Source organism: Thalassophryne amazonica, chromosome 15 (genome assembly GCF_902500255.1).
Source record: "Thalassophryne amazonica chromosome 15, fThaAma1.1, whole genome shotgun sequence".
In the NCBI taxonomy this organism is placed as follows: Eukaryota; Metazoa; Chordata; class Actinopteri; order Batrachoidiformes; family Batrachoididae; genus Thalassophryne; species Thalassophryne amazonica.
Window position 1 is genome coordinate 40,743,760 of NC_047117.1, and position 9,452 is coordinate 40,753,211.

Sequence of the window (9,452 nt, forward strand, 5' to 3'; positions counted from 1 at the left end):
TGGATGTACCAGCATGGAATCCTCCCAACAATCCTCTGGCCTCTCCTCATCTATGAGGTTCCCATGACCATGGTGGAACGTTTTGAACAGAGAGTGAGCAGCTATCTTCGCAGATGGCTGGGGCTACCACGCAGCTTAAGCAACATCGGGCTGTACGGGAACACCGACAAGCTCAGGCTTCCTTTTAGCTCGGTCAGGGAGGAGTTCATCGTGTCACGGACACGGGAATACCTGCAGTAAGCAGGATCCAGGGACGCCAAAGTGTCCGGGGCAGGAATTGTGGTGAGGACAGGGAGGACGTGGAGGGCAGCCGATGCAGTCCAGCAGGCAGAATCTCGGCTGAAGCACAAGGCCATCCTCGGTACAGTGGCACAAGGCAGAGCGGGACTTGGGATGTCAACATCAACCCGGTACATGTCTGCCAATGGGAGGGAGAGGCAGAGGCTGGTGCAGGAGGAAGTGCAAGCTTCAGTGGAAGAAGAGCAAAACAGCAGAGCAGTGGCCATGAAGCAGCAAGGAGCCTGGATGAAGTGGGAGCAGGCAATGGAGCGACACATCACCTGGAAGGACATCTGGCAGTGGAACCACCAGAGGATCAAGTTCTTAATCCAAGGGGTTTATGATGTCCTCCCGAGCCCATCTAAGCTTTACACCTGGGGCAAAATGGAGACACCTCACTGACCAAAGTACTGCAAAAGCAAAAGGTATGAAGTGCAATGCAATAGAGTGACTTTTGAAAACTGTCACCAATGTACTGCAAAAAGTAAAGGTTTGAAGTGCCAAACAATAGAGTTACTTCGGTAAAATGCGAATAGGAACCGCAAAAGGAAAAGGTTTGAAGTGCAAGGGAATAGAATGACTTCTGAATACTTTGAACAAAGTATTGCAAAAGGAAACGGTGTGAAGTGCAAAACAACTGAGTGACTTCTGTAAACTGTGACCAAATTAAGTACTGCAAAAGGAAAACGTGTGAAGTGTGAAGCAATAGATTTACTTCTGCAATCTGTGACCAAAGTACTGCAAAAGGAAAACGTTTAAAGTGAAAAGCAACTGAGTGATGTCTGAAAACTGTGACCAAAGTACTGCAAAAGGAAAAGGTTTGAAGTGCAATGCAATAGAGTGACTTCTGAAAACTGTCACCAATGTACTGCAAAAGTTAAACGTTTGAAGTGCAAAGCAACTGAGTGACTTCTGAAAACTGGGACCAAAGTAAGTACTGCAAAAGGAAAAACATTTGAAGTGCGAAGCAATAGAGTGACTTCTGCAAACTTGTCCAAAGTACTGTAAAAGAAACGGTGTGAAGTCCAAAGCAACTGAGTGACTTCTAAAAACTGTGACCAAAATATTGCAACCGGAAATGTTGTGAAGTGCAAAGCAAGTGAGTGACCTCTGAAAACTGACCAAAGTACTGCAACAGGAAAAGGTTTGAAGTGCAATGCAATAGAGTGACTTCTGAAAACTGCCAATGTACTGCAAAAGGAAAACGTTTGAAGTGGAAAGCAAAAGAGTGACTTCTGTAAACTGTGACCAGGAAACTGCAAAAGGAAAAGGTTAGAAGTGTAGTGCAATAGAATGACGTCTGAAACTGTGACCAAAGTACTGTAAAAAGAAAAGGTGTGAAATGCAAAACAATAGAGTGACTTCTACAAACTGTGACCAAAGTACTGCAAAAGGAAAAGGTATGAAGTGCAATGCAATAGAGTGAATTCTGAAAACTGTGACCAAGGTACTGTAAAAAGAAAAGGTGTGAAGTGCAAAACAATAGAGTGACTTCTGTAAAATGCAAACAGGAACTGCAAAAGGAAAAGGTTTGAAGTGCAAAACAACTGACTGGCATCTGTAAACTGTGACCAAAGTACTGCAAAATGAAAAGGTGACGTGAGAGGTTGTACAGCCTGCTGGACGGGTACTCAGCGCCCGGAATCAAATCGATGGCACAATCGTACGGTCGGTGCGGGGGAAGGGCGAGTGCCAGATCTTTGCTGAAGACGTCAGCAAGATCGTGGTACTCACATGGCACCGCCGTCAGATTGGGGGGGACTTTGGCCTCCTCCTTAGCTATCTCACCGGGTGGAACCGAGGATCCTAAACACTCCCGGTGGCAGGTTTCGCTCCACTGCGTCACAACCCCAGACGGCCAATCAATCCGGGGATTGTGTTTCAACACCCATGGAAAACCCAAAATCACTCGGGAGGTAGAAGGTGTTACAAAAAACACTATCTCCTCCCTGTGATTCCCAGACACCACCAAGGTCACTGGCTGTGTCTGGTGTGTGATTAATGGAAGAAGAGTGCCATCTAGTGCTCGTACCTTCACAGGGGAAGGCAGAGCCACCAGAAGGAGCCCTACTTCCTTTGCCCATCTGCTGTCCAGCAGATTCCCTTCTGACCCCGTGTCTATAAGTGCTGGGGCGTGAAGGGTTAAATCCTCACAAAGGATTGTGACTGGGATTCGTGCTGATTTTCGGGGTTCCCCCGCGTGCGTGTTATGGCCCACCCTTAGCCCAGTTTCTAAGGACGGGCGTTGTAGTTTGACCGTTTGGGACAGTTCCTTTGTATGTGACCTTTAGACCCACAGAAAAAACACTCCCCGCGGGCCTGCCTCCCTTGTCTGTCCTTTGATTTCATTTTGGCCCTGCTCATGTCCATAGCTTCATCAGCAGGGGGAGCTGTAGCCACACGGGGCCCTCTGGCTGTGGAGCGTGGGGACGACGGCATCCTTTCGGACCCGGAAGGAAGAGGGACGGCCCGTGCCCAGTCACGCCCCCCGCCCTGCTCCCGACGGTGTTCCTCTAACCGGTTGTCTAAGCATATAACCAGGTCGACAAGCCCGTCAAAATCCCGCGGTTCCTCCTTAGCCAGCAGGTGCTCCTTCAGGACCGGAGACAGTCCGTTTATGAAGGCGGCGCGGAGTGCAACGGTATTCCAGCCGGACCTCGCAGCCGCGATGCGGAAGTCGACTGCATACTCGGCTGCACTCCGGCGCCCCTGTCGCATTGACAGTAGCATGCTCAAAGCAGTCTCGCCTCTGTTGGGATGATCAAAAACCTGTTTGAACTCCCTTACAAACCCAGCGTATGACATTAGGAGCCGTGAGTTCTGCTCCCAGAGCGCCGTAGCCCAGGCGCGTGCCTCTCCTCGAAGCAAATTGATGACATAAGCCACCTGGCTAGCGTCTGACGCGTACATGACGGGACGCTGTGCAAAGACGAGCGAGCACTGTATCAGGAAGTCCGCGCACGTCTCAACACAACCTCCGTACGGCTCCTGAGGGCTTATGTATGCTTCAGGGGATGGTGGGGGGGGGTCGTTGAACGACCAGTGGAACGTTTGTGTCTGACAAAGGATCAGCAGGAGGAGGTGCTGCAGCAGCGCCTTGATCACGCACCTCCACCCTGGCGGTGAGAGCCTCCATCCTCCGATTGAGGATAACGTTCTGCTCGGTGACCAGATCCAACCGAGCAGTGAAAGCGGTCAGTATTTGCTGCAGCTCCCCTAACACGCCTCCTGCTGGTACCTGTGCACCTTGGTTTTCCATTGGCCGTTCAGGCTCGAGTTGACGCCCCTCGGGATCCATGACGCTGGCCGAGAAATCCTGTTGGGGAAGTGTCGTGACATGGACGCACAACAGGGGGCGTTAATGAAGGGACAATGGAATAGCCAAAAAGTAACAATTTAATGTTGTGAATGTGCACAACGTGATACAGACAGATACAAATATGTGTTATATCAATCCAACAAAAGGTGACGTGTGGCAGGCTCGAAGATAGGAGACGTCCGGTGAGAGAGAAGCCGGAACCCACACAAGCCTCACCACCAACGGACCTGAAGAACACCGGAGCTGCCAAGCCCTGCGCCCCAGGTGGCCACTGACTTCAGCAGTCAGACCCGGTACTGCTGGCAGAAAACAGAAACAGTTCTGGATGAGTGTGAGTCCGCACACTCAGTAATCCCACAGTCTGTGTTCAGTTACGGAGGGAGAACCTCCACCTCCAATCACACACTCGTGCAGCTCCTGTCTAACCACTTATCTGGTTGGGGTGTGAAGCGAAGCCGTCGCTGATCACACCAAACGCCAATCCCACAGATAAGGCAAGCACCACAGGAAAACGGCTGCAAAAGAAGTTCAGACTATTACTATGTTTTGTTCAGCAGAGAAAAATTACCTGTATGGTAGATGATTTCTCGGCGAGGAGGTGGAGTTGCAGTCCGGTCTTTATAGTGGTGGTGATGGGTGACAGCTGGTGTTGAGTGATGACAGCTGTCACCTCCAGCGGCTCCGACGCCCTCTTGTGCTTGGAGCCCGCACTCCAAGCAGGGCGCCATCTGGTGGTGGTGGGCCAGCAGTACCTCCTCTTCAGCGGCCCACACAACAACTTTGAACAAAGTATTGCGAAAGGAATGCAATAGAGTGACTTTTGAAAACTGACCAAAGTACTGCAACAGGAAAAGGTTTGAAGTGCAATGCAATAGAGTGACTTCTGAAAACTGCCAATGTACTGCAAAAGGAAAACGTTTGAAGTGGAAAGCAAAAGAGTGACTTCTGTAAACTGTGACCAGGAAACTGCAAAAGGAAAAGGTTAGAAGTGTAGTGCAATAGAATGACGTCTGAAACTGTGACCAAAGTACTGTAAAAAGAAAAGGTGTGAAATGCAAAACAATAGAGTGACTTCTACAAACTGTGACCAAAGTACTGCAAAAGGAAAAGGTATGAAGTGCAATGCAATAGAGTGAATTCTGAAAACTGTGACCAAGGTACTGTAAAAAGAAAAGGTGTGAAGTGCAAAACAATAGAGTGACTTCTGTAAAATGCAAACAGGAACTGCAAAAGGAAAAGGTTTGAAGTGCAAAACAACTGACTGGCATCTGTAAACTGTGACCAAAGTACTGCAAAATGAAAAGGTGACGTGAGAGGTTGTACAGCCTGCTGGACGGGTACTCAGCGCCCGGAATCAAATCGATGGCACAATCGTACGGTCGGTGCGGGGGAAGGGCGAGTGCCAGATCTTTGCTGAAGACGTCAGCAAGATCGTGGTACTCACATGGCACCGCCGTCAGATTGGGGGGGACTTTGGCCTCCTCCTTAGCTATCTCACCGGGTGGAACCGAGGATCCTAAACACTCCCGGTGGCAGGTTTCGCTCCACTGCGTCACAACCCCAGACGGCCAATCAATCCGGGGATTGTGTTTCAACACCCATGGAAAACCCAAAATCACTCGGGAGGTAGAAGGTGTTACAAAAAACACTATCTCCTCCCTGTGATTCCCAGACACCACCAAGGTCACTGGCTGTGTCTGGTGTGTGATTAATGGAAGAAGAGTGCCATCTAGTGCTCGTACCTTCACAGGGGAAGGCAGAGCCACCAGAAGGAGCCCTACTTCCTTTGCCCATCTGCTGTCCAGCAGATTCCCTTCTGACCCCGTGTCTATAAGTGCTGGGGCGTGAAGGGTTAAATCCTCACAAAGGATTGTGACTGGGATTCGTGCTGATTTTCGGGGTTCCCCCGCGTGCGTGTTATGGCCCACCCTTAGCCCAGTTTCTAAGGACGGGCGTTGTAGTTTGACCGTTTGGGACAGTTCCTTTGTATGTGACCTTTAGACCCACAGAAAAAACACTCCCCGCGGGCCTGCCTCCCTTGTCTGTCCTTTGATTTCATTTTGGCCCTGCTCATGTCCATAGCTTCATCAGCAGGGGGAGCTGTAGCCACACGGGGCCCTCTGGCTGTGGAGCGTGGGGACGACGGCATCCTTTCGGACCCGGAAGGAAGAGGGACGGCCCGTGCCCAGTCACGCCCCCCGCCCTGCTCCCGACGGTGTTCCTCTAACCGGTTGTCTAAGCATATAACCAGGTCGACAAGCCCGTCAAAATCCCGCGGTTCCTCCTTAGCCAGCAGGTGCTCCTTCAGGACCGGAGACAGTCCGTTTATGAAGGCAGCGCGGAGTGCAACGGTATTCCAGCCGGACCTCGCAGCCGCGATGCGGAAGTCGACTGCATACTCGGCTGCACTCCGGCGCCCCTGTCGCATTGACAGTAGCATGCTCAAAGCAGTCTCGCCTCTGTTGGGATGATCAAAAACCTGTTTGAACTCCCTTACAAACCCAGCGTATGACATTAGGAGCCGTGAGTTCTGCTCCCAGAGCGCCGTAGCCCAGGCGCGTGCCTCTCCTCGAAGCAAATTGATGACATAAGCCACCTGGCTAGCGTCTGACGCGTACATGACGGGACGCTGTGCAAAGACGAGCGAGCACTGTATCAGGAAGTCCGCGCACGTCTCAACACAACCTCCGTACGGCTCCTGAGGGCTTATGTATGCTTCAGGGGATGGTGGGGGGGGGTCGTTGAACGACCAGTGGAACGTTTGTGTCTGACAAAGGATCAGCAGGAGGAGGTGCTGCAGCAGCGCCTTGATCACGCACCTCCACCCTGGCGGTGAGAGCCTCCATCCTCCGATTGAGGATAACGTTCTGCTCGGTGACCAGATCCAACCGAGCAGTGAAAGCGGTCAGTATTTGCTGCAGCTCCCCTAACACGCCTCCTGCTGGTACCTGTGCACCTTGGTTTTCCATTGGCCGTTCAGGCTCGAGTTGACGCCCCTCGGGATCCATGACGCTGGCCGAGAAATCCTGTTGGGGAAGTGTCGTGACATGGATGCACAACAGGGGGCGTTAATGAAGGGACAATGGAATAGCCAAAAAGTAACAATTTAATGTTGTGAATGTGCACAACGTGATACAGACAGATACAAATATGTGTTATATCAATCCAACAAAAGGTGACGTGTGGCAGGCTCGAAGATAGGAGACGTCCGGTGAGAGAGAAGCCGGAACCCACACAAGCCTCACCACCAACGGACCTGAAGAACACCGGAGCTGCCAAGCCCTGCGCCCCAGGTGGCCACTGACTTCAGCAGTCAGACCCGGTACTGCTGGCAGAAAACAGAAACAGTTCTGGATGAGTGTGAGTCCGCACACTCAGTAATCCCACAGTCTGTGTTCAGTTACGGAGGGAGAACCTCCACCTCCAATCACACACTCGTGCAGCTCCTGTCTAACCACTTATCTGGTTGGGGTGTGAAGCGAAGCCGTCGCTGATCACACCAAACGCCAATCCCACAGATAAGGCAAGCACCACAGGAAAACGGCTGCAAAAGAAGTTCAGACTATTACTATGTTTTGTTCAGCAGAGAAAAATTACCTGTATGGTAGATGATTTCTCGGCGAGGAGGTGGAGTTGCAGTCCGGTCTTTATAGTGGTGGTGATGGGTGACAGCTGGTGTTGAGTGATGACAGCTGTCACCTCCAGCGGCTCCGACGCCCTCTTGTGCTTGGAGCCCGCACTCCAAGCAGGGCGCCATCTGGTGGTGGTGGGCCAGCAGTACCTCCTCTTCAGCGGCCCACACAACAACTTTGAACAAAGTATTGCGAAAGGAATGCAATAGAGTGACTTTTGAAAACTGTCATCAATGTACTGCAAAAGGAAAACGGTTGAAGTGCAAAGCAACAAGTGTCAGCGCCCTGTCCCCCTGGCGTTTAGGAGGATTTGCATATGGACTGCGCACAAAATTGGCCCATATTTGCCAAACATCCGCAATATCCGTACATGCCTGTATGAGTCGGCCGTCATCCGAACATGCCTGTGATCATCCGCAGAGGCGCTCATGTCCGCAGCCAGGATTTTTGAGCTGTTCAAAAATCTGAATGCGGATAATATCCGCCTTAAATACTCCATACATACTCAAATCATACACAATACATACTCACTCTATGCGCTGTATATCTGCCATTAACCGCTGATATCCGCAACTGACGGGGATTTACGGCTTGACAGCAGACTGGGACAGTGTGTAAAACAGATATATATCGTGCCTGTCATGTCCACATCACAAACTAAAATATGTTGCAGCAAATGCATACAGATTGGCCACCAATAAATAATAAATATAAATAAATATATTGCAGACAATCTGTGAATGCATAACAAACACGTCACGTAAACCCATAGTGTGGCAGAAAGCGACATACCTGCCAGTCATTGCCGGTCCGGCTGTGTAAATCCACAAAGATGTAATAGCTGCTGCAATCCAGGACTTTTATTTAACACCAGCAAAAGGAAGAGTTGTTGTTTAGCCACAACTGTGACACTCCAAAAAAAAAAGAAAAGAAAAAGAAAACCCAGAGCGGCTTCCCCCCTCCCGCTCCCCAAACTCATGAACAGTTAACCCTCGCATGACAAAATGAACACTGACTGTGATCAATTGTCCAAATCCAGCAATGCCCCAGAGGGTGTATTGTTGGTGTGAATAGTGGTGCCGATGGCCCGAGTGCGCTTCATTTATGACCGCAATACAGATGCCATGCACGCGCAATACGTGCGCGATGCTTTCATAATACACCCGTAATACTGCCGTGATAATCTCATTGTGTCGGATCAGTTTCCTCACTACATGCGTTATATAACCGTGATTGTTCATCATATATTCGCTATATATTATTAATATATCCGTAATTCATACTGGGACATTTGTCATTTTTGGCCATTTTTGTTGCAGACGACACGAACGCTGGCAATGTGTATACTCAGTTCATGCGCAATTAATCCTCTCCCCAGTGGGACAGGGTCCTAAACTGTGACCAAATAACTACTGCAAAAGGAAAACGTTTGAAGTGCGAAGCAATAGAGTGACTTTTGCAAACTGTGACCAAAGTACTGTAAAAGAAACGGTGTGAAGTGCAAAGCAACTGAGTGACTTCTAAAAACTGTGACCAAAATATTGCAACCGGAAATGTTGTGAAGTGCAAAGCGAGTGACCGCTGAAAACTCTGACCAAAGTACTGCAAAAGGAAAAGGTTTGAAGTGCAATGCAATAGAGTGACTTCTGAAAACTGTGACCAATGTACTGCAAAAGGAAAACGTTTGAAGTGGAAAGCAAAAGAGTGACGTCTGTAAACTGTGACCAGGAAACTGCAAAAGCAAAAGGTTTGAAGTGTAGTGCAATAGAGTGACTTCTGAAAACTTCTGAAGTGATGTGACCAAAGTAAGTACTGCAAAAGGAAAACATTTGAAGTGCAAAGCAATAGAATGACGTCTGAAAACTGTGACCCAAGTATTGCAAAAGGAAACGGTGTGACGTGCAAAGCAACCGAGTGAATTCTACAAAAACTGTGACCAAAATACTGCAAAAGGAAAAGGTGTGAAGTGCAGTGCAATAGAGTGATTTCTGAAAACTTCTGAAGTGCTGTGACCAAAGTAAGTACTGTAAAAGGAAAAGGTTTGAAGTGTAAAGCAACTGAGTGACTTCTGTAAACTGTGACCAACGTAAGTACTGTAAAAGGAAAAGTTTTGAAGTGCAAAACAATAGACTGACTTCTGTAAAATGCGAACAGGAACTACAAAAGAAAAACGTTTGAAGTGCAAAACAATAGAATGACTTCTGAATACTTTTAACAAAGTA